This window comes from Paroedura picta, chromosome 18 (genome assembly GCF_049243985.1).
Source record: "Paroedura picta isolate Pp20150507F chromosome 18, Ppicta_v3.0, whole genome shotgun sequence".
Taxonomy (NCBI): Eukaryota; Metazoa; Chordata; class Lepidosauria; order Squamata; family Gekkonidae; genus Paroedura; species Paroedura picta.
Genome location: NC_135386.1, coordinates 2,782,159 through 2,808,330, shown reverse-complemented (window position 1 = coordinate 2,808,330; position 26,172 = coordinate 2,782,159). Strand labels below are relative to the sequence as shown.

Below are 26,172 nucleotides of genomic sequence, written 5' to 3'. Positions count from 1 at the left end.
AGCATGGTGCCAACGCCCTGGGCGTCACTCCAAACTCAGTGGTGAAGCCACAGAGTTTGGGGCGAACCCTGGAGCACGGACATGACGCAATTTGTCGGGATTTCAGCAAGAACTGACAATGCGCTAATGCTGGTAAGCCCCTCCCAGCTCCGTTTCGGCCCATGTGAGGAATGGGAAGGTGACTGTAAGCCGCTTTGAGCCTCCTTCGGGTAGGGAAAAGCGGCATATAAGAACCAACTCTTCTTCTTCTTCTTCTTCTATTCGGTGCAAATCATGAGCCTTGCGAGGATGAATTTCAGCGCAAGCCGAACGGGGAGGTGCTGATGGAGGAAGTAGGGAGAGCAGGCAATCTCCTGGAATTACGAGGAAGCTCCGGGCTGCAGGGATCATTCCCCTGGGGGAAAAACACCACCAACAACGTTTGGCCTGGACAGGCTGCTTTGAAGGGCAAAGGCAATCATGTCGTGCCCCACAGGGGTCCCTGCCCCACCCAAACGCCACCCTGCTCCGCCCTCCACCCCTCAAATCTTCAGGGATTTCCAGATCAGAGCTGGGAAGCCTGAAAGGATTGAGCATGAGTTTCATCACCCGAATCCACCTTGTTGACCACGACTCCAGATCATGAGGCCGTTATCTAACAACAAATCCTTTGCAATAAGAGAGTGCGATCCCACAGCTGCTGCCCCCTACCCTTCCGGGTGGCACTCGCATGCAGAGGAGTAGCCCATCAGGCCGATGAACAAAGGAGCACACAAAAACCGTTCCCCGTTTCCACCCTGACACCCCTCCCAGCCCTCCGAACGTAAACCAATAAACAGATGGCTTCCGCTACGTTATGGCTGTTTACAGCCTTCCAGCTTCTGCCTTCCTCTGATAATAAACATTTTTCTGGCTGGCGTCCTGAAGGAAAAGGGGAGGACGCCGTGGCTTTTTCTGAAATTATAAATCTCCTAAACTATCTACTTACTGGATACTTTGGGGGAGAAAAATTGCCCTCTTTTTTATGGCTGATTTGCATTCTGCAGCATCCCGATTATTCCCAGGGTCGCAGTGCTTTGTTTTGTTTTGCTTTGCCGGCTTGGTTCCTCTTTTATTGGAGACGCAGGCGCCAAAGGGGGCGAGGTAACATCCCAGTCAACGGGCGAACATGAGCCGAAAAGGCCTACAGGGTAAAGGGTTCCGCAGTCAAAGAGGGAAGTTGGAAGTGGGGTGTGAGAAGATCTCAATCGTGGGTTTCCCTGCCCTTCAAGAAGAGGTCACAGGAACATGAGAACCTCAGGAGAGCCCTGCTGGATCAGACCACTGAAGGTCCATCTAGTGCAGCTTTCCCCGACCCGGAATTGGCAACCCTACAGGACTGCCCTCACTGGCGGTCTTCAAGCACAGGTTGGAGACACACTTTTCTTGGATGCTTTAGGATGCTTAGGGCTGATCCTGCGTTGAGCAGGGGGTTGGACTAGATGGCCTGTATGGCCCCTTCCAACTCTATGATTCTAGGATTCTAGTTCAGCAGTGGAATAGGCTGCCTAAGGAGGTGGTGAGCTCCCCCTCACTGGCAGTCTTCAAGCAAAGGTTGGAGACACACTTTTCTTGGATGCTTTAGGATGCTTAGGGCTGATGCTGCGTTGAGCAGGGGGTTGGACTAGATGGCATCTGTGGCCCCTTCCAACTCTAGGATTCTATGATTCTATGAGAACATACTAGATCACATTTCCAAAAAGCTGCTCATCCTTCCTGCCTTGGTTTTCTTTAAACCTTTGACCGTGTTGCCTGGACTTGGTCCACTCCGTGATTCTAAATGCTTTGTGGGTTAATAAACATTGTAGGATCGCTGAAGCACAAGAGTTTTGCCATTGTGCTGCTCTCCAAATTGATGCACTTTTAAGTGATTTCCAAACCAGGGACATCGGCATGCGCTCGTCCAGGAGAAATGTCAAGAGAGCAGGCGAATGCTCGTTCTTGGATTTTCCACGATGCAATTTGGCTACCGACGCCTCCCCCGGCCCCTGCATCAACGCTCTCTCCGGGCTCACCAGGTGCCTGCTAGGAAAAGGCCGCAGCTGCCGTGAATTTTATCTGGCGGGGAAGAGGGCAGGGGTAATGGTGTCTTTTATCTCCTGGGCGGCCAACATGTGTAAGCCAGACCGGCAAATGTGCCAGCGGACAAACGGAGGTGAAACAGCCCCAAACGCACCTTTGATCTCGGCGCCCACGCAGTCTCTCCCTCGTTATGATTATTATTTAAAACCCCGAATTAAAGATTCATGCCGGCGTTGGAACAAATAACTCCTCCTCAAAGTTCAAGGCAGAAACAATGGCAGAATGCAAATGGCCACGGCGGGCCGCTGGGACAGATTCCGCCGGAATGAGCGGCTCGCCGTTAACCATCCAGCCCTGCCGTTAAGCGGAGCCGGGGTGAAAGATTCGGCCACGGCGGGCCTTGGCTCATTTGCATCTCTGGCAAGGATCCAGCACGCTTCAGGTGCGGAAGCAAAATGCCCTTGACCTGCCTGGAACATTCAGCCGTGATGAGGAACTCTGCTGCGGCCGATCTGGCGCAAGCCGGAGGTGCCAAAAGGGCGTGAGAAAGGGGACAGGTGCCCTGTCATGTTAACAAGGGGCAGGTGGCCCTGATGGGGATCGGGACCCGTGGGGATAGGAGGAGGGGTTTAAAGTGCCGACCCACAGCCCCTGGTCTGAACTGGGTCCCTCTTGCTGATGTTTCCACACTTCAAACGACAGCAGCAAAAAAGCAATTCCTTTCTGTAGAAAGGGAGCCAGTTTGGGTGAAGGCTGGAAATGTTAAGACTGTGTCTCCTCCAAGGACATGAGTGCTTGTATTTCACATTTGTTGTATCTATCTATCTATCTATCTATCTATCTATCTATCTATCTATCTATCTATCTATCTATCTATCTATCTATCTATCTATCATCTACCTACCTACCTACCTACCTACATCTCCATCCATCCATTCACCCATCCAACCATCTACCCATCTACTCATCCATCCATCTATCCATCCATCCATCCATCCATCCATCCATCTACCCATCCATCCATCCAACCATCTACCCATCTACTCATCCATCCATCCATCCATCCAACCATCTACCCATCTACTCATCCATCCATCTATCTATCCATCCATCCATCCATCCATCCATCCATCCATCCATCCATCCATCCATCCATCCATCCATCCATCCAACCATCTACCCATCTACTCATCCATCCATCCACCCTCCCACCCACCTCTTTTCACATGAGGTAGCATCAAAGCCTTCCTCATGCTTGAAACAAGCTCTAGAGAAGCTTCTTCAACTTTAAATAAATATTCATTTGGGGGGCCCAGACCTGGATGGCATGCACACTTCTATGTATCCGAAGAAGCATGCACGTGCATGAAAGTACCTAGAATCAAACTGGGTTGGCCTAAAAGGTGCTCTTGGACTCAACCCACCAACCCAGCTGAATCTTCCTTGAGGGCCCTAAAGCTGATGATTCTCCATTCCCAACTTTTCGGTGACATTGACGGCCCCGTCAGAGGAGACTGCACGATGCCATGCGAATCGCAATGCCTCCAGGTTCAACGAGGGCCTGGGAAGAGGCGGACACAGGCAAGCGATCTTCCTGCTGGTGCCACTTAATGAGCAGGAAAATGTTACCTCTGGGTTATTAAGCATTTGTGTATGCGTTCGGAAAGCGTGAACGCAGCTCCCCATTATAATCATGGAGAAGACGCAGCAGTTCAGCCGAGCGCTCCGGAGGCCTGCAGACTCTGCCATCCCAGGCACATCCCGGTAAGAAATATAATTTGGGTCTTCTTATAATAACCGTAGATGGAAATTAACAACAACAACAACAACAACAAAGAGTGATGGGTGTGTAGGGCCTGGTAGATGTTTTGCATTTTGACTCCACCTCCTGTGGCAGCCATTTTGTATTTTGACTGAGTTGGACCATTAGGAACGTGAGAACATCAGAAGAGCCCTGCTGGGTCAGACCAGGGAGGGTCCATCTAGTCCAGCCTCCTGCCTCACACAGGGGCCAACCAGTTCCTCTGGAGGGACAACAGCCGAGGCCTTCATAAGGACATCAGGAGAGCCCTGCTGGGTCAGACCAGGGGGTTGGACTTGATGACCCTGGAGGTGCCTCCCAACCCTATGATTCTGTGAGTTCCTCTGTAGGACAAACAACAAGGTATAGAGGCAGAGGCCTTTCTGAAGAACATCAGAAGAGCCCTGCTGGACCAGACCTGGGGTCCATCCAGTCCAGCATCCCTTCTCACACAGGGTCCTCTGCAGTTCCCGCTCTTTGCACACGAAAACTTACGCTGTGAATAAGACTTGGTTGATCTCCAAGGTGCCACAGGGCTCAAACGTCATTCTGATAATCCACAGGGTCATAGTGCATCAGAAGCGACTCTGTGGCATTCAACAATCACTCAAGCCACATTAGGATAGCCTAAGGTGAACTATGGCATGCCCAGTTGGGTAAGGATCATATTCCGTAGAGGCTGAGACTCCTGGTTTGAAGGGGGAAGATTGGCATGAGGGTAGCCGTGGAAGGGGACAAAAACAGCCAGAAACAGCCGTGGCAAGTGTCCAGCATCCCCTGAAGGCACCGTGTCTCTGCAGAGAAGGGCAAAGCTGGTAATCACATTGAGGTGCTCCTCAGAGGTGCTCCTCTACCCCGATTTCACTGGCTGCTTTCTGCATGCATGCACGCTCCTCTTTGGAAGGCGCTGCTTGCCCGCTGCATCTCCCCCACAGCGTCACCCTGACGAGTCTAATTGCTTAACGGCTTTGCGTGCAGTGACAGACCTCTGCCTCTCTCTCCCCCTCTTCCCGGAGGTTGTGCTCCATGGCGGCATCGCTGCGGCAGCTCACTAGGTGGCAGTGTTTGAGAACAGAAACCGGCCCAGCTGCCTCGAGGCCTCTCTGACAGTCTGGCCACCAAAGAGGCTGTCTTTGTGCCATTAAGGGGCGTCTTGCGGCCCAGAGGTCTTTGAGATTAGCAGAACATGGCTCCCAGTTGAAGGTGCTTTTTTGAGCGGGGGAAGAAGAGCAGGCTTTGGCCAACTGAAAACTTTACTCCGTGAGGCTTCTGTGTTCTCGATGATGCTCTGCAATGCAAGAGCAGCGTCATGCCCTGTTAAAATCCTAGCAGGGTCGAAAAGCAGCTTGGGATATTTTATCTCACTGCTTAACCAAACATGTGATTTTTCCACCCACCGCGTTGGGCGTCCCCAGCGTGGTGCCCTCGCGCACCTTCCCTAGAACCCCTTCAAATGGTTTTAGAAAGTGGGTGGAGCCACTGGGAGGGGCCTTCTGCCAGCAAGGCTTCTGATTGGCTCTGCACATTGCAAGGTGTCATGCTGAGTAGGGCTAGCAAATTATCTCCAGTACCTAGTGCACCATCATGTGGTGTGACAGAAAACTACAGCGAGGCATCAAAGAGAAACTAAAGAGAAAATCCTCTTTTGAAAGAGAAAAAATGGCCACCCTTAACAAAAGTGCTACTTGAGAAGCGCCTGGTTTCCTTCCCTGCTTGCTTCACCCAGAATCTGTACGCAAGTTTTATTTTGCTGAGCATTAGGGGACAGGTGTGTCACGGAAGACTTGAATGGGGCTCTTTGTATTTCCACAGATGGGTTGCTGTTGCCAGTTTAATAGCATTTACGCCGACTGGTTGTCATTCTGTAAGCTGTCTTGCATTTCTCGATAAGGACAGGACATAAATTCTGTTTTTATTTTTTAAAGTCCTAAAAATGCACCACCTCTCTCTCAGAATCTGACAGCGTCCTACGTTCTAAAACCCTACAGAAGAGCAGGGAAACGAGAAAACCAAGGCTTGTGTTTTTTCAGCCCTTGGCTCTAGAACTGTATGAGCATGACCAGGAACAGTGATTATTATGGGAATACAAAGGGTACCTTCGCAGGGACATGCCTCTACGCCCACCTCATTTTACAGTGCGAAGGTTGGGCGTTTTGAGGCATGCTTGTCCGACAACGTCCTTCTGCAGCCTCAACTTCCTGATGGGAAATGTCCACAGCGTTGCCATTCCAGAATCTATACTATTGATTCAGCTCAGCCTGGGGGGGAACGGAAAAGCCAGGCGTGCTCCGGGTGGGGTAACTCTTGGCTACGGGAGCAGAAAACGAGGTTCCAGTTATTCGCTGATTTATCGCCCTGTCCTCGATCGGCGTTCCGGACTGGGGAGGAAAACGTTCCACTCCAAAGCATTAAGCGCCCCCGAAGAGGAGGCGCATTAAAAATTGAAATCATAAAAGAGCCATGTAAATATATCGGAGGGGAGCGGCGGGAGGGAGAGGGGGCTCTTGGCCAATCGCTGCCTGGCATCTCCGCTGCTGAAGCCACGGTGGAGTCTCTCAGAGATGGTACATGGAAGGGGAGGGGTGGAGAGTGGCCAAACCCTCACTGTTGAAACTGAGGGCAGAGGTCATCCCTGGGCCGCAGCCATAGGTGGGAACCCAATTGGGGTTGGAGAGCTGAAGTCAGACTCGCAAAACACAAGGAGCATTTAGAAGGAGAAGGAGAAGGAGAAGGAGAAGGAGAAGGAGAAGGAGAAGGAGAAGGAGAAGGAGAAGGAGAAGGAGAAGGAGAAGGAGAAGGAGAAGGAGAAGGAGAAGGAGAAGGAGAAGAGTTGGTTCTTCTATGCCGCTTTTCTCTACCCAAAGGAGGGTCAAAGCACCTTACAGTAAAAGACCCAGAAGGAAACCCTGATCCAAAGGAGGGCACAATCCAGACTGCGTCTGGGAATAATTTCTTCAGGACCAGGGACAGGGCTCGAGGGTGTCCTTGCAGGCTCGAAAATGGGGAGCTGATCCGAATCCAACCCGCCTCCCCGCCCTCGAAGAAGGCAGAGGAGCCCAAATGCCTAGCCGCTCAGAGCCTGCTCGTTACAGCTGCCTGGGGAGAGGCATTTGGGGACAAATCTTCAGCACTCATATTTTTATCGCAGGCGGCAAGAGATGAGAGGCGCTGGAGCCCTCGGGCAAGAGGTACCGGTGTGCACCGGTGCCCAGTGAGAAATAAATCGCAGGTGTCTCCCTCTGCCTGAGTTATATTCTGTTTTTCTGGAGGTTAGAGGGAAGAGGGGAGACAAGAGGAATGCACACGGCGTGGAGGGACAGGCTCGACCGCAAGCGGGGCTGAGGAAAGAATTGCGACAGGGGTCCGGACACTTTTGCTGGCACCTGCCAAGGGTTTTGAGGAAATGGGCAGGGCTCCTGATTGGATGGATGGATTCGGTGGCCACTGCCTTCACAGCCTGAGGGTCTCTGAAAGGTGACTGGAGGGGAGCTGGGGCAACCTTTTGGGGGGCTTGGCTCCGCCTCCTGCAGAGCTTTTTCGGACACGCATGGGAATGCACCCTTGATGTGGACCTAGGGAAAAGATCAGCCCCTGAGCCAGGGTCCAAGATCAAGGTCTCTCCCATCCATCTCCTCCTGCCTGGTCCTATAACTAGAGATGCTGGGGATTGAACCTGGGACCTTCTGCCTGCCAAGCAGAGGCTCTGCCCCTGAGCCAGGGTCCCAGATCAAGGCCTTCCCCATCCCCTCCTGCCTGGTCCTTTAACTGGAGATGCCGGGGATTGAACCGGGGACCTTCTGCTAACCACTGATCCCTCCAGGCAGGCCAATATGCGCTCGTCTCTTCCCTGCTCCAACGCCCATTTGCTTGGCTCAGGAGCCTGTTTTCTCCACATACAATTTTTCTGTCTTAATTGGGAGCTTGCTAATTATCCTAATACTTTGCTGAGGAAATAAACAGCAATTAGGAGCGGGGTGGGGGGGAGGAGGAGGAGGGAGCGGTGTTTTTATTCCCTGGCAGGCTGGCGGAGGAGTGTTGGAAGAGCCGCCTCGCTCTTCCACGGGGCCCACGCCCCGGTGGTTCTCAGGAAGCCGCCACCTCCTTCCCCTTCCCCTTCCCTCATCAGAGGGGGCGCATCCTTCCAGCGGGGAGGAGGAGGAAGAGCCGTTTGGAGGAAACAGCAGGCCATCCAGGCGTCGCCGGCTGGAAGCAGTCACGGATCGTCGAGGAAAGCCCATTTGCCTGCACAACAGACGGCCTGAGCTCTTCGAAGGCAGCACGGGAGCTGTTCTTTATTAATCGGGACGGTGAGATGGAAAGCATTTAAATTAAGAAGGTTATCCTGACTGGGGGGGGGGAGCGGCCCGCTGCCCCGTGGAGCAAAGGGGTGTGTGAGCCGACACCATTAGTTGGAAGTCAGTCGGAGGCCTTGCTCACCTGAGTTCTGGCTCCAACTGAAGGGCCGTTCCATAGCTGATTTTGCAGGAACTCCACGATGGTCATTTGGAGGATACAGAGGTGGGGCTGGCCAATGATTCCAGCTCCCCAGCAAACACACCACGAGGACAACTGGCGTGGCGCAGTGGTTAAGAGCATCAGAAGAGGCTCCTCCCACAAATTCAGCCATTGGCTCCCTGCAGCCAGGAGCAAAATCCCACCGGCAAATTCAGCCAATGGCTCCCTGGAGTCTCCTTGCGATGACAACGATGACAACGAGATGACCCAAACCGATGGAATGGTTGACGGGGAAAGCACGGAAGCTATAAACACATGGATATTTCAGCACCTCCCCACTTCACGGTGGGGCATTCCAACATCTTGGTGCCACCCAAAATGGCTCATGAAGAGGTCTTGCACTGAGTTGGACCATTAGGAACGTGAGAACATCAGAAGAGCCCTGCTGGGCCAGACCAGGGGTCCATCTAGCCCAGCCTCCTGTCTCAACCAGGGGCCAGCCAGTTCCTCTGGAGGGACAACAACAGGACAGAGCCAGAAAACCCTCTCCTGCAACCTTGCTCCACGCTCAGGTGGATTTACGAATACCTCTAGGCGTCACACTAATCGAAATCCAGAACCAGAGTCTGAGGAACACCAGAGGTGCTGGTGCCTAGTGGGCCACCACTTCAAGATGTCTGCATGACAGGTCCTCTGCCTGGCTCACGGTTTCATGTTTCGGCCGGTCACCGACCGACCGAGAGGAGCAGCGTCCCTAATGACAGGCATGGGGGGAGAAACAGGGATGAAGAAAACAGCCACCCAAGCCTGTCCGGGCCTCGGCGAGAGAAAGCTGAGTTGCCTGCAGCCACGGAATCTCCCCTCCCTTCCCCAATGTCACACTTCATGAGCATAATTACATTTCAAAATGGCTGGAGACGGAGAAAGGCCTGGTTTATGTACTGCGGCATAGGTTGTATAAATAAGCACCGGGTTTACGACTGGAGCCCAATTCTCACCGCCTGCAGCCGCCTGTTCCTTTTACGCTTCTGGGGGGGGGGAAATAAACGTTTGTGTGTATATATGTTTGCACGAGGATCACCCTGTGGTGCACAGAACTGGGTGAGGTGCTCAGCTTTAGTGGGGGTGTGTGCGTGTGTGCTAGAGCGGGTGTGAAGTGCAGGCCAGTTGCAGCCGACTTACGGCAACCTCAGAGGGGTTTCAAGACAAGGGAGAACCACAGGTGGTTGGCCATGGCCTTCCTCTGAAGAGTCTGCCTTCAGGGCCTTCCTTCCCTGACCTTACTTAGCTTCCAACTTACGGCTACCCCAGCAAGGGGCTTTCAATGCAAGAGATAAGGAGAGGTGGTTGGCCAGGGTATTCCTCTGCAGAGCCCTCCTTGGTGGTCTCTCTTCGAGGTATTGACCCTGCTTAGCATCCAGATTATGGTGACCTCAGCAAGGGGTTTTCAAGGCGAGGGAGAAGCCGAGGGGGTTGGTCCATGGTCTTCCTCTACAGAGCCTTCCTTGGTGGTCTCCCTTTCAAGTACTGACTCTGCTTAGGTTCCAACTTATGGTGACCCCAGCAAAGGGTTTCCAAGGCAAGGGAGAAGCAGAGGAGGTTGGCCATTGCCTTCCTCTGCAGAGCCTTCCTTGGTGGTCTTCCTTTCAAGAATTCTGGTGACCCCAGCAAAGGACTATCAAGGCAAGGAAGAAGCAGAGGAGGTTGGCCATTGCCTTCCTCTGCAGAGCCTTCCTTGGTGGGCTCCCTTCCAAGTAACGACCCTGCTTAGCTTCCAAGATCTTACGGGTTGGGGCTATTCTACCTTCCCTCCCAAGGGAAGCCGCCTTCCCTCCCAAGCATCAGAGTCTGTGTCTTAATATCTATGAACACGAACCAACACCTGGTGACTTAAAATAAAGTACTATAAGATATCACACTTTCCACGCTTCAGGGGTGGGAAGGAGTTTAATTTTTGCAGTGACCTTAAGAGGATGCATACGAAGCAGCTAACTTCATATATTTTTCCCCCAAGTGACATTTTAACTCCCTGCACGTTATAAATAGTGATGGGTGGCAGTGTTGACAGTCAAGAAGGAGAAGGAGGAGGAAGAGGAGAAGAAGAAGAAGATGGAGAAGAAGGAGAAGGAGAAGGAGAAGGAGAAGGAGAAGGAGAAGGAGAAGGAGAAGGAGAAGGAGAAGGAGAAGGAGAAGGAGAAGGAGAAGGAGAAGGAGGAGAAGGAGAAGGAGAAGGAGAAGGAGAAGGAGAAGGAGAAGGAGAAGGAGAAGGAGAAGGAGAAGGAGAAGGAGAAGGAGAAGGAGAAGAAGCCTCAAACTACTCGCTAGAGCCATAACATGCAGAATAAGAGATAACATTGTGAAGGACACTCTTTAATTCCTGGGAACAGACTTGGGGGTGAAAATGCCAGGAAAGAAGCAACTGAGAGAACACTCCTATATTTGCCCATCCACAAGTGGGAGGAAATAGCAGATTTAGGGAACAAGGATGCTCTTTTTTCTTCTCCGTTCCCCTCCAGAATATATTTTTTTATTCATTTGGAGGGAACAAGACATCTTTCCCAACAGAACTTCCTCTGAGCACCACAGATCCATTTCTTTATTCGGGTCAGCACCGAACGGTTACAGGCAGCGGTGAAAACCGTCCAAGAGAGCAGCGTCGGTCGCATGCATCTGACCGTTCTGGTTTGCTTCGGCAAACGGACGCTGTTTTTAATGCGCTGGAGTTGCGCAGCCTCCCCTGGGAGAAGACTTCCTTGTAGGAGCTGTATCACCTGGGCAGGTGTTTGCACGGCGCACCCCGTCCCACGGGACGGCCTGTCCTCACGCCGGTTCCCAAAAGCCGCCCGCTTGCCCTTGTAGGATGTCACTTGGCTCCACCCCTCTCCGAACGAACGCCCGTCGTTCCCATGGCAACTGATGCACTTAAAAACACACACGCGTGCGATAAAAACAAGGAGAGGAGAGCGAACAAAGGAATCAAGAGTCCCGAGCAGTAGGAGGGCGGAAAGAGATAAGTGTCGCTCACGCGCGGAAGCCTCGTCTGTCATTTCTGGCAGCTCTGAAATTACCCGTCATCTCCGTTGAGGGACAACAATGTTGCTGGAACGATGCCCCGGGTCAGCTTCCTTGTTGTGTGGCTGCCTGTGACACACACACACGCACAAGGCCTGTAATCACAGTCGGTTGCAAGCCTGTGTGCAGCTGCTGGCTGGTGTTTTCAGTTCAGAAGGCAAGAGGACAAGAGAAGCCATGTTGGGTCAGGCCAATGGCCCATCCGGTCCAACACTCTGGGTCGCACAGTGGCCAAAGGCTGGGGGCCATCAAGAGGTCCACCATCAGGGCCAGGACTCCAGAAGGACTCCAACTGCAGCCCCCCCAAGCACCAAGAAGACAAAGCATCACTGCTCCAGTCATAAGAACATAAGAGAAGCCATGTTGGGTCAGGCCAATGGCCCATCCAGTCCAACACTCTGTGTCACACAGTGGGCAAAATCCAGAGGCCATCTAGAAGTCCCCTCCTTCTCCTCCTCCTCCTTCTCCTTCTCTATGAATCCTCCATAGAAGCTAAAAATGATCCACGGACTATTGTTCTGTGGCCTCATTCTGAGAAGGCAATACTTGCTGGGGAAGATGATGATCTTAGGAAAAGCTGAAGTCTGCAGGAAAAGAAGAAGACCTTCTGCAAGCCAAGCAGAGCCATGGTCTTCCATCCCCTCCTTCCTGGTCTTTAGAACTGGAGATGCCAGGGATTGAACCTGGGGCCTTCTGCAGGCCAAGCAGAGGCTCTGCCCCTGAGCCAAGGCCCATCCCCAGAATGCCTGGTTTTGGAAACATTCCAGCATACCAGCAACGCCGTAGTGTCTGACCATCTGGCATCCCCTCAGATCCTCCTAAAGGAAGATGGTCTCCTCCAGGGGTGGTCATCAAGAGCCTACTGAAGACTGGGCAGCTGAAATGCAGGTTTGGGAACCTGGACCAGGATGCTGCGATAGATGATACGAAACGTGGCATTGCTCAGAGCCCAGTGGAGCTTCCTCCACCCCATCTGGAGAGCTAATAACAGGCAGGAAGAAACACCTGCATCCCATTTGGAAGACGGGCCACAGGGGGACTTGTAAGAAGAGTTTATTTAACAAGCGTGCACACTGAACGTGGCCCACCGGAGACCCCGGTGAAAATTAATTTCATGGTCCCCTCTCTCCGATTTTAATTAGAGCCCTCCCAGGACTCGGAAGCATCAAGAAGCTCTCCTCCACATGGCTCTCCCTTTCCTGGGTGCTGTTCTGGTTGTGCACTCCGCACATGGAACAGACAGATGCGTTGCTCGAGTGGAAGGAGGCGGGGAAGGGATGAGACGCCCGGATCACTATTGGAGTGTTGATTCTTGGCGGATGGCTCCGTTCTACTTGGGTAACTCGAGGGTTAAGCGTCCATATATATCAGTGAGATTCGGATTTTCATTTCCACTGAGCCTTTTGTCGCTGGTTACAGGTCAGTGAAGGAACTGGGTGTCTGCAGGACCAGGCTGGCTTGGCCATCTCCTATACTTAGGTTCCTTATAGTTGTCCTTGCTTCCTGAGAGTCAAGGCCGATGAGACCCGTCTCTCAGAGATGGACAAGGCTTTCCTTACTGGTTTCTTTTTGCACGCATTTCCATTTTCCGCCAGTGGTTCTGGCTCTCCTGCTCCCCTTGTGGGTTTTGCAGATCTGTTTGTGTTACGTGTGTGTGTGTCTATACATAATTTATATGGGCCCTCCCCCTCCCTCTTTTTGGGTTTTGCTTTCATGCACAACGTCCTTCATCTATGCATCGAACGTGTTTCCTGATCCCTGAGCAAATAGTAAGAAGGGCATTACAGGTTTGACGCATGGAACGGTCGTAGAGCCCCAGAGGTTGCCAGCCTCCGGGGGCGGGGACTGGAGACCCCCCACCATGACTGCTAAGCTCCAGACTACGGATATCAGGTCAGAAAATGGCCTTCTGAGGTCCCTCTCCTCTTCAAACTCCACATTCCCCAGGCTCCACCCCCTCAAATTTCCAGGAACTTTCCTTTCCAGAGCTGGAAACCCTATGACTCTCCCTTAACAGCATATTCCCCCCAGCAGGATAATGCCATCCAGTCCCCCTTCCACCACGTTCTTCAGGGGAGCTGATCTCTGGAGACCAGTGGTATTTCTGGGCAATCCCCAGTCCCCCCCGGAGGCTGGCAACTCGGCTCCACTATTGCAGAAGAGGAGAGAGCTTGCAAGGAAGGGGGTTGCCTGTTGCCTCTCAGACGCGGCCGTAACGCATTAGAAGATACTGATGCAGCACTGAGAATATACACAACGGTGCCATCCCTATGTGGACAGCACCGTTCCTTCGATGAGGGTGAAGGGCTGTAAATAATCCAGGTGCGGGTTTTATTATCACCTTCACAGGAAAGGACCGGGCCTGCTTGCAGACGCCGTGATTATCCAAATCAATCGAAATGAGCGGTGGGCTAAGCAGATAATAACTCTTGATGCTTACGGCCCTCGCTCCCGAATACTTCCAGCCACTCTTGTGGTGACAAGGAGCTCTCTCACGCCGGACTCAGAGACTGTTTGCAGAACGAGATGCGACAAGGAGGTCAGGGAGACACACACGCACACATACACACCCCGGCAAAGACCCTGATCATTTTTACAGAACCAACCTGTGGATCGGCCATGGGGAAAAGCTGTGCCCAACTATCTCGGGCGCCCCTGAATTGCTGAAAGGAGGTGGTGGTGGGGAGCAGCTGTCCACTTGGAAACAGTAGGGGCTTCCAAGTGAGGGAGGTGGGGCTGGTACAGTTCAGAGAGAGCTGTGACTGGCCCAAGGTCACCCAGCTGGCTGCACATGAAGGAGAAGTGGGGGATCAAACCCAGTTCTCCAGCTTAGAGTGATGTCCCTCCACACCTTAAGGCCTTCCTTCTTCAGGCTCCAACCTGCCACGCCCCCCACCTAAAAAAAACCCCACCTCCAGGTACTTCCCAGGCCAGAGCTGGCAACCTGAGATGCAGAACTGGCCTTTTACCTCCGAGTCCAGTTAGCGCCTGTTAAAGGAGCAGGACTTCAGGTGCCGGCTACCACGTCCCCTTCCCCTCCTGCATGCCCCATTGGCACAGGGAGGTGGGGGCCGCACTGAGCATGCCCAGGCGGTGCGAGGAGCGTTAATCCGGGAGCGGTTCCCTCTCCAGCCACTGTGATAAATTAGCCAGAGATTCAGGCATTTCATGCAGCTGCCTTTCCCTCTGCCGGCATGACAGCGTGATTAATTCTCTGTGCAGATTAAGCTCATTTATCACCCCCCCACGTGACTCTTCTTCCTTTCGGGGTAGCTTGTGGGAAGGAAAGAGAGGAGGAGGCAGGCAGGCAGGAAGAAAAGAGAGCAGCGGGCGGGAGGGACGGCAGGGGAAAGGGAGAAGGAAAAGAGGCAGCTCGACCGAGCTAGTTCAATGCTGTGTAGACCAGAGGTCCCCAGTGTGGTGCCCTGGGAGCAGGGGTGCCAGCCAGCGCCTTGACTGATGTCCACCATGTGATTTTTAGGACTGTGGGTGGGGCTGGGTGGGGCTCTTCCTCAGCAGGGCTTTTGATTGGCCCCCGAAGATCTGATAAACTATACAGATGAAAGTAACGTTGCGAAAGTTGCAGGGGAGGGGTGACGGCTGAAAATTTCAAGACTCACGCAAGGGGTTGGACTAGATGGCCTTTGGGGTTGGACTAGATGGCCTTTGGGGCTGGACTAGATGGCCTTTGGGGTTGGAATAGATGGCCTTTGGGGTTGGACTAGATGGCCTTTTGGGTTGGACTAGATGACCTTTGGGGTACCCCTGGCTCTATATGTTCAGGTAAGATCTGAACTGGGGTTGGACTAGATGGCCTTTGTGGTTGGACTAGATTACCTTTGGGGATGGACTAGATGGCCTCTGGGGTTGGATTTGATGGCCTTTTGGGTTGGACTAGATGGCCTTTGGGGTTGGACTAGATGGCCTCTGGGGTTGGATTTGATGGCCTTTTGGGTTGGACTAGATGGCCTTTGGGGTTGGACTAGATGGCCTTTGGGGTACCCCTGGCTCCATATGTCCAGGTAAGATCTGAACTGGGGTGTTCCTCAGATGTCTCTTGGCCTTTTAGCCACATCGCTACCCTAACTCCCCCCCTTCTTCCTCTCCTAAATCTCCTTCCCCTTCCTCCTCCTCTCTTTCCATTGCTCTCCCTCCCCCGCCCTTCCCACTCCAGAGCTAGTTTAATTCATTCCCTCCTCGTCTTCTTTCCACTCTCGAAGCATCATCTGTTGTTTTTTTCCATCCCTCCGCCAGAGAGAGAGCGAGAGAGAGAGAGGGAGGGAGTCTGCGTGAGAAAGCTCTGAGCCACAAAGCCATTTCGGGGAGCGCATTACTATACTGCAGTCGGCGTGCCTTGAGTCTCTCTCGGAACCTTTCCAGGTGCTCCTGGAGGGAAGACCGCTTTCTAATTCATTTATTCGGCATCCTGGTTTGCAGCTGCCAATTCATAAAAGAGGGGAGCGGTTTCCCGGCTCTCGCGCAAAGCGGATGAAGGCGATCGCTGGGCCGTTGAGTCGCGTGGGAAAGCCCAGCGAGCTCTGGTTGCATGACCCAGGGGTCATTTTTAGACACATGCCCACCAGAACGTGGAAGACATTTCTGAGTTTTCAGAACACACACCCCTGCACCCCAATGGGGGGATAAAAACACCATGAACCTCTTTCCGGGACACAGTGATATCTCTCAAGTCCAGCATGTTCTCTCAGTACAATCCCCATAACCATATGCAGGTGCACGTAAAAGGACATCTTTGGACGTAATGCATAGAACTGCATGTCCGGGGTGTAAACTGGCCAATGTTAGCTGGGTGGATAATGCTCCTCTCATTCCACTCTCAGTCTTACAACACTCCTTCATGTGCAGCTGCCCAACATTGTCTGATTGTGCCAAGGGAGAGATGACATTTAGTGTCTCCTCTCTGCTGTTTCTGGGTCTCCTCCATTGTATCTCCTCTCTGACATTCTAACTGATCTCTGTTGCCTGGACATACCAGGGGTCCAACCAGCATCCTGTCTCACACATCACGGACCACCCGTTCCCCTGGTGGTCCAACAACATGGCATAGAGGCCGAGGCCTTCATAAGAACAGGGCAAAAGCCCAGGGTGTCCTGTAGGGGGCACTAGAGGGCGTGTATGTTTAGTATAGATAAGAACGTCCTGATGATTTTCAAATTATCTCCTCAAGCATCCTGATTGACTCAAGAAGAGTCTTCCTGCTTTTTGAGTGCACTTCCTCCCTGCTTGCCTCTAGCACAGCAGTTGAACAGAAGAATATTTGCAGACGACTAGACTTTTACCGCTCTGCTCTTCTCTTTATATATATGGTTGTTTCTCTTCTGAATAATATGTAGTGTAGCTGTGTCGGTCTGCAGAAGAACAACCCATTCTGAGTCCAGCAGAACCTTGGACAGCGCCAAAGATCGATGTGGTCTGAGCTTCACACCTGGAAAATCTCATCTTTAAGTTACCCCAGGATTCAGGCAGAGCTGTTGGTAAAAACATGCGCTTCCCAGGCTGTTCCCCACATGCACACCCCTGTCATGCTCCTTCAGGCAGCCGGCTCGCAATCCGGTATCTGAACGAACAGCAGGAAAACTTCACGCCGATATTCTTATTTTTTTATTTTTGAAAACTCCCTCTCTGCCGAAATCTGAAATGCAATCTTTTAACGAAACGTTCTGCTGCTCCTCGTCTCCTCTGGCTGCTGTTAGGGGGTCCCCTGCTGCACCCGCCCATGGCATATTGGCTGCGATCTATAAATATGCATGTCTTTTCCAGGTGAAAAAGCGCTAATAACGTCCTGCTGGAGAATCACACCATTCCCGGCCCATTCCAAGTTGTTCTTCGAGGTGGAGTCAGTCAGAACTGTGGCAGAAGCCCCATTGGCGGCTCTTTTCAAAGCTGACGAAGCGCCTTCGGCAAATCCACTGCAGCTGGCAAAAAACTAGCAAAGTTCTGAGCCTCACAGGAACCTTCTCCTGTCAGGAATCAAAAGTGGCCTCTGCCGGGGATGGTTGTCGGCATTGATCTTCTGTAGGGGAGAAGGGGGAGGTGGAATCTCAACTTAATGCCAGCTGTTTCTATGTGCATAGGGAAGACTCAAAGGCTGGTTTTGTAGTGCCAGATGTTGGCATTACAAAACTGTTTCGCTCTTAATTCGTAACATGGAACTATGTCAGGGGTCCCCAACGTGGCGCCCAGGGACACATTGGCACCAATATGTCTTCTGGTGCCGGCCAAATGCTTTGAGAAAGTGGGTGTGTCAAAAACCTTTCAATGTATAGGCCACTGTGTGGGTCAAACCAGTCTGACACTTCCAAGGGGAAATGGTTCGTGCGCAATTCTCTTTCCACCCCTTGGGCTTCTGTTCCCTCCTTGTTTATCACAAGAGGGTCTGAATGCAGGCCGGGTGAAACTCAATAGGGGTGGCTTTCAGGTTGATGGACAGAAAGAGGTATGTTTGGGGGGGGATGGACTTCCAGGAAGAGGTTTTGTACACGGCTCTCGGTGACAATATAATCCCCACCTGGATGGAAGCCCGCCACTTGGACACAGTCAGGTAGAGAGTGGGGCTATTCTTGGACTGAAATTTGGTGCCATGACCTCTGCCAAGGCACCGGAGGAGAAAGGGAGGGAAAGTCCACAAGAGTGAGCCTAGCGTAGCAGTTAAAGATGGCAGAACATACTGGGAGAAGTAATCTCTTAAAAAATAATTTCATCTTGCATTGTTTAAATGGATAGCCACGTTGTCAGACATTGTAGCTCTGCCAGCAAGAGGATCTGGAAGTAAAGAGAATTTCTTCTCTCAGCTTAGGCAGGACTAACTATATATGCTTGAAGTATTAGCTTAGTAAGTACAGAGTCGACCACAGCCCTAGTTTCCTTGCCCAGTCTTGGGTGCGCCCTCCATTTGAGAAAGGCTGCAATTCGGAGAAAGGGCATGCGTTCCCCAGTACTTTCTAGCCATCCCCCTGCGTCCCCAATCAAAGTGTCTGAAGTGGTTGCCGCCGTCAGAGTTCATTCCGCACAGGCTTCCATGACGGTTCGGAACAGGTGGCGTTTTAATTGGGATTTAGGTGTTTAATCTCTCTGCAGCAATTCGTAGCCGAAGCACTTCCTTTAATGCCAGAGAATAAACGGGAGCCTCTTGGAGCTGGATTGATTTCCTAAACGGGGGGCAATGTTGCACATTAGCTGGAATTAGAACTCGAACCCTTGGTGTGCCGTGAACAGGAGGCCTCGGGGATGTTAGGAGATTTATCCTTTTGTGTGGATTAGAGTCACTGGAAGTCGCCAATGTTTTTACCGCCAAAAAAATAAAATAAACCTGCAAATTCTATCCTGATTTTATTTGCGCTTGGGGCAGAGATAAGTGAACTTTCCTGGCCCTGTTATACTGTTCACAAATTCAGAAGAATGGTCCCCCCTCCGGGGCTCAAGAGGAACATGGGTTTCTTATCTCACTACAGATACTCATTACCTTTCTTTACGCATTTCTCTTCTGCTTTAATGCACATTGCACCTCTGCATCATGAGTTCCTTCTCTGAAACACCTCTTCAAACCAAGATATAAAGACTCAGAGATCTTTATTCCTACTCGTATCCAATGAAGGAAGCTTTCACTTTCAAAGTTCATAGCCCTCCAAGTCTTATTGTTTTCTACAACCCAGTTGGTGCTAAATGGGCCGGATCCAGTGTCCAGAGATCTTGATGGCATCTCCAGCTCTTAGTCAGCCACTGTGCGAGACATGATGCTTGACTAGGTGGACCCCTGGTCAGATCCGACAGGGATCTTCTGATGTTCTCATGAAGGCCCCGGCCTCTCTGCCCTGCTGTTAGTCCTCCAGAGGAATTGTCTGGCTTCTGTGTGAGACAGGAGGCTGGACTATATGGACCACTGGTCTGACCCAGCAGGGCTCTTCTAATGTTCTTAGGAAGGTCATAAGGTCAAGCGAAGTAGCCCAAGAACATTGCATGCAATTGGGATGTTCTTCTTAAAAGGTATTCCAGGATTACCTTCTTGAATTTTTGGGGGGAGGAAACCCCCAAAACTCATGTCGGAGAATCAAAATTCATTCCACACCAACCCCAAGTATATTATTATTATTATTATTATTATTATTATTATTATTATTATTATTATTATTATTATTATTATTATTTTCCGCCACTTCCCAAGCCAGCTCGTGGCGAGTTACACTGTCCAACAAAAACCCATTAAAACCCCCATTAAAAGACATAAAATCGCGGAACATGTAGAATTTAAGAGATTCCCCGGAATGCGCATTTCAACACCGATCTGAACAGCTGCCACGGAGCCCTTCATGCCCAATTGCGCGGCAAGTCAATTAGGCCTCCATCGTGGGGAGAGGTGTCAAAGCACCCGATGACGCCCACACCGCTGAGAGAGAGGCGGAACACCTGTGACCTCCGGGCCCATCTGCCCCCTCGCAGTTTGTTTGTTTTGGGGGGTGGGCGGGGAAGGGGGAGCTTCTGATCCACGTGAAAAGAGCAGCGGGCCTTTAATGAACCGACCTATCGCCTGCCTCGAATGGGCTTGAGAAAGGGAGCTGGCTCGCTGGCAGCTTAATTCCGGATCCTCTTAAAAGCTGTGGATCCGGGCAAGGCCGCGGCAGGGGGGGAAGCTCGATTTACTTCCTCCGGTAAGCCGTCCGGGCACGGCGCCACAAACAGGAGCTGACCTAGCTCTTCGCTCTCGGATCCCTTTCCCAGGGATGAGAAGGGGGGGGGGAGACGCTGCGTCTTCCTCATGCCGCAATCCCCACCAAATTCATTATTGTCTTGGCAGGTGTCTGTTGGAGGTGTTTGGGAGGGGAACACCTTGCTGTGTTAGCAGGCCTTTCTACCTTCAAGTTTGGGGAGTGGGGGGGTGATTTATCCTGGCAGGTGAATCACGGAGGACACCGTTCAGCGGCAGAGCTTCCAGTTTGCCTGCAAAAGACGCCCGGTTCCATCCCCAGCACCTGCAAGCTAAACAGCTAGATTCGAGCCGCTTTGAGAGAGGCAAGATCTTTGTAGAGTTCACGCCCATTTGTCGGACACCTGAAAAGAGACAGCAGATATCTCTCAAAACCTCACTCCCCGAAAGTCTTGCCAGTCTCTGCGTTGTTGCCAGACTCAAATCCAGGTCTTCTACTGAAGGCCCAACTGGCTCTGCTTCTCACTTGTCACAAAATTCCCTGGCAGGGATCAACGTAAGTTGGAAGTTAGGAGGGTCATGCTTGGAACAGAGACCACCAAGGACAGCTCTGCAGAGGAAGGCCGTGGCATACCACCTCTGCTTCTCCCTTGCCTGGAACGCCCCTGGCTTGTTTCAGCGTATATTAGAAGCTAATCTGGGCTGTTGCTTGGATGGGAGACCACCAAGGAAGACTCTGCAGAGGAAATGCACCTTACCAAAATCCAACTGAAAGGTCAACAAGGTCCAGTCCTTTGGTGACCTTCACCAGCCCCCATGGCAGGTGAAAGCATGCCAGAACATAAATGAAAATGCACCTTGACCAATGCCGAATGACCATGAACGAGCGACAGACCAAAACTTTGTTGCAGAACGCGGCAACTAATTCCCCGGAACCATTACACTGGAGAAATGTGTTGTGTGCAAGCAAAATTTGCTAACAGAATATGAGATAAATGTCACCGAATAGATTATTTGCTCAAAAGGGAAAAGAAAAAAAAAGGAAAAAAACAGAGCCGTCTCTTATCTGGACTCTGGAAACAGTGAATTGCTTAGGCAAAAGGAGTCGGAAATCTTGAATTTCTCAGTCTTCCCTTCCCTGCCACCCGTCAAATCAGGCTTCTAATAGCTTCTAACAAACCAAGCACACGATCCTAAGTAGCCAGATGGGCCCCTCCTCACCACAAGACAACTCCCAAAAGGAGAACCTCCCCATAAATTGAAGTTTGGGAGCTGTTTTTTTTTACCCTCCTTTACACTGCCCGAAGGAGTCTCAACGCAGCTGACAGATGCCTTCCCTTCCTCTCCCCACAAACTGTGTCCTCTTCATGCAAATCCTGATGAAGACAATTGCTTTCCAGATGGTTCTCGGTGGTCAGAACTCAACTGTTGAATCTCCTGCAGCTTGCCAGCTTTCCCTTTGGCTCCATCTCAGATTTCGCCCGGAGACTCCCTGCTGGCGCTTTTGATGTCTTATGCGATCTTCCGATTGGCTGAGAACTGTTTATCGCCTCTCTTTATCGCCATTTTATCCTGCTTTGTTGCCGCTTTTAACTTTTATGATGATAATTTTATTATCTTAAAAAAAAAATCGTAACTCCCTCTGATTATTGCTGCGCCAGCAAAACGGCCGTGATAAACAGATTAAAATGATACCCGTAGAAAGACGAGGGGGATAATTAATGGATAATTTGACATGAGTTAGTGTAGCCCCCCCTTTTAAGTTTGTGGACAGCCATCAAATTGTCATTTTCAGCTGCCGTCGAGCTGGAGAAGAGCATGGGCCATATATTTCTAAATGAATATATCTGGGGTTCAAAGTTTTCTCCAGGACCCCAATATTCTGAGTGATACCGAGTAGTCACCAATATTTTAATTTATTTTTCGTTCGCATGCACCATGGCGTCCAATTTTACGGGCGCCCGACGATTCGGGTGATTCGGATCAGGTCGAATCGGATCGACCTGAATCTGGAAAGTAATTTTCTAAATTCTGCACCCCTCTTGTTGCTACCACAAAGCTTTACCTGAGCCTCAACCAAACAGTGTCCCTTCTCTGTCCGGGCTTTGAGAACACAACCTGCGGGCCGGGGAGCATGATCCTCGTTCTGCAGCGCTCCCCTTGCTGAAAAGGTTACAGATGACGCCATTCCTTCCTCTGGCCCAGATAAAGCTCAGGCATCGTATCTCTATGACCTTTCGGCTTCCCTTTACAGCTCCAGAAGAAAGCCTCCGTTTGCTCCTTATCTAAGTTGCAGCCGTTGCGTGCTCTGAAGGGCAAGGCCCCTGCTGACTCCCTGTCCGGCGCTGTTCCCCGTGTCAGAGGCCGTCTCTTGATCTGCCAGGTGGGTTGGAGGCAGAGCCGGGGAGCGACGAGATTCCAGCTTCCCCTCCCCTCGAGGGCCCGATGCGGTGGCTGATTCGGGATCACCTTTCCATTCCCCTTGACCTAGCTGCATCAGCGGCTCAATCAAATCATACACGTTTCCGCTTTCTCGATGTGAGGCAGGACTATCAATGAGGTTTCGTTCCTGCGGCTACTCCGTTTTTGACCTCTGAGAAGCTCTCCCGACCCCACCTGAAGGGTCGTTGGGCCCTTCAGTGTTGCAGGTGATTTGGGGATGTTGTCAGGGGAGCTCACCCAAAGACGGAGCAGCCCTCTTGCTCTTCTTCCTTCTTGACGTTGTTCTCTTTGGATGCATTTTTCTCTAACCTGTTCTGCGTCCACCAGCCGGTGAGCAGCCGTGCCATATCGTATAAGCCTCACGCAACGCGACAATGACCGTACGAAACTCTGAGATTCGCCCCCAAAGGCCTGGCAAAAGCAATTCTAGAGAATTCCCTGCTCGCCTTCACGCGAGCCATAAGGAAACTGTCAGTCCGGGTTAGTGTGGAGGAAGAGGGCCGAGAGAGGCTTTCGCCCTTTCCCTCCTAATACAAGGAGGGTGTCTTGCATGTGGGGACTACAGTTTCCTATTTGAGCATTTTAATGTCTTCTTCTTCTTCTTCTTCTTCTTCTTCTTCCTCTTCTTCCTCTTCTTCCTCTTCCTCTTCCTCTTCTCCTCCTTCTTCCTCCTCCTCTTCTTCTGCTCCTGCTTCCTCTTCTCCTCCTCCTTCCTCCCTTGTTGACGAACAGATCCACGAACCTTTCCTTCGGGGCCAGCTGTTTCCTCACGCCAGCATGCCGCCGTTTGGGTTAGAAGGCTTTTAAGACGTTGTTCCTTTGGCGACAATCGCGTAAAAATAGTGTGCGGCATGCACGGGATATAAAAATAACATCCTTCAGCTGCTGGGAAGCAGGAGGGGAAAGTGATTTGTGTCTGCAGCCAGTAAGGCGGGCTCAGAATCTTCAGCATCGTTCTGGTGTGAGTTTGGTGACGGTGGGGGAAAGGGCCACCAAGTCACAGGCAGTGGTTGGGCGCAGCTTCCAAAATCTGACAAGATTCTGCAGTCTGGGTGATCCAGGCCATCCAGGTGTGACTCAAGGTTGCTTATGATCACCCTCCCTTCCTCTCCCCACAACAGACACCCTGTGATGTAGGTGAGGCTGAGAGAGCCCTGAGAGAACTGCGACTGGCCCAAGGTCACCTAGCAGGCCTCGTGTATCTCAAAGCAATTTATGATCACCTTCCCTTCCCTTCCCCACAACAGACACCCTGTGGTTTAGTTGAGCGTAAGAGAGCCCCGAGAGAACTGTGACTGGCCCAAGGTCACCGAGCAGGCCTCATGTGTCTCAAACCAGCTTATGAACACCTTTCCTTCCCTCTCCCCACAACAGACACCCTGTGACGGAGGTGAAGCTGAAAGAGCTCTGAGAGAACCGGGACTGGCCCAAGGTCACCCAGCAGGTGGAGGGGGAGCGGGGAATCGAATCCGGTTCTCCAGACTAGAGTCTGCTGCTCTTACTCCTGGCACCACACTGGCTCTTAGCACAGAGATGGCTCGACGCCTCCTCTCTCCACCTTCCGGCAACTGGAGGAGACATTCTACTCGCTGGATTTCCCCACTCCAAGCAAAAGAATAAAAGAAGAGGAGAGACTCTTTAAGGCGGAACGGGGTCAACCGCTAAGGCCACGAGCAATCTCCCCCACCCCTCTGGCTCTTTGCAGCGGCTCTGCTTGGTGCAGAAAAGCCAGAGGTGATTCCCACCCCACCCGCCTCCAAGCAAGGCTTGGGGTTCTCTGTAGGAATAAGACAAGCGATTTGTCATCAGGCCGTCAGGTGCTTTTGCCAGCATTTCTGTTTTCTTCGACCGGGGGAGCTGGGGGGGTGGGGGGAGAGGGAGGAAGGGGGGAAAACACACGCCCCGTAATGTGCAGAAATGCTAGTTGTTTCTGACACTCCGGGAAGGGGCGGGGGGAGGATGTGTCATTGAGAGAGAAGAGTCGCAGAGATAGCCAAGGCATTTGAGCTGGGGGGAAATGGGGAGCGGGAAAAGACAGATTAAGGGGGACACAAGCGAGGTCTATAAAATTATGAACAGGGGACGGAGAGAACGTTTCGACTGCCTCTCCTTTCTCTCTCCCGCATGCTACTAGGATTCAAGGTCGTTCAATGCAATTGATTGGCAGAAGATCCGGGAGAGACGGAAAGCCAAAAAAGCGTCCCTTCCACGGCACTGAATTGAGGGACGAGCCGACGACGGTCATTGGTTCACCAGGCTTTAAAGGATGGGTGAGGAGGGGAGGAGTGGAGGGGGCAGATGAATTCAAGGAGGGAAGGACTGGCATTCCTTTGAGTAAACAGGGCTAGAGTTAGGCCTCAGGTCCACAGACGGTGGCAACTTTGCCAATGCCGGTTACTGGCCTTTCCATTTTCACTGTCATTTCAGCTGGACCCATTTTAGCGATAGACTGGGAGTGGAGTTTGTTTTCCTGCTCATAAAGCAGGGCCGAGCTACTTTGGAGGTGAACATCTTCCATTTTCTATCCCTTTGTGGTGCTTCTGAGTCGCTGGGGTGCGCTGTTCAAAATGTCCTCTGCAGGCCTTTAAAAAATTGTTCCAAGCAGAGCGCTATAGCGCCACAGCAATACAGCACTCCAGCGCTATAGCAGCACCGCTGAAATGCCTCGACTCCATTGACCTGTGAGTGCGCACAGTTGCGCAAGAGAAATCTCTGCCCAAGTGGAACAACCAGCATCAGGATTTCAGAGTTACCTTGAGAGCCCTTGCATTCGTGCAAACTTCAGTTCCTCACATCTGTGGGTCCACCATGACAGTCTGCTCATCTCCTGTGGGCAAAGTCAACAACTGCCCATACAGGAGAAGCAAATCCCCTGCCTTGTTCAGGGGGGGTTGAACTAGATGACCCTTGGGGGTCCCTTCCAGCTCTATGTTTCTGTTTTCCTCCAGTATTTGGGCTGGATAAGGGAGAGGGACCTAAAGGTAATATTTGCCTGGAGTTAGTGGGCACCACGTTGGGAACTGTGACTGAGACGCTCCAGATGTCACCGCCACCCCTGGGATTTTTGGTAAAAGTTTCCGAGTCCCTTTCTTTGGGACGTGACTAGCCACGGCGAACTGTGCGGAATCAGCTAAGCACATTGGTATTTCCATCTCCTGCCACCCCACACCGGATGCTCGCATGCGATGGGAATTCATCAGCAACTGGTTCCATATTGGCTCGAACGATTATCTCCCCCTCTTTTCTATAAATATTAAAATTCTTTTAATTAGCGAAAGGACTTAATCTCCTCTGGAATTTCAATTGCTCCTAAAGCCCTTTTTTATTTCAGGTTTGAAGCAGGGAGAAATATCCCTTTGATAAGCCCGGGACCTGCATAAAAGATCACAGCTGCATGGCAAACAGGAGCTTTAAAAAAAAGAAAAAACAGACTGACTTTCTGCTCCAGTGAATGGCTGGGCCCGGTCTCTGGAACTAGCAGAAGCCACCGCGGATTTCTCAGGTTTCTTGTGTACTCTCCGAAGCTACCATATCTTATGGCTTCACTTGCTGTGGGCACAACCGAGATCCCCAGATTTCATGTGCCCTCTCCCCCTGGCAGCCCTGGCTTATCCTGTCGGCAGAATTTAAACATGCAAGAGAGCAGAGCACCAGCTGCTTAAAGACGCTTTATGGAGAAGAGAGAGACACAGAGAGAAACACT

General features: G+C 51.7%; 1 protein-coding gene across 2 annotated transcripts in view; it reads right to left on the bottom strand.

Moving 5' to 3' along the window:
- The window catches only part of LINGO1 (leucine rich repeat and Ig domain containing 1), a 210,766-nt gene that overhangs the window by 121,581 nt on the left and 63,013 nt on the right, over positions 1–26,172 (bottom strand). The gene's annotated exons all lie outside the window — the stretch shown is intronic.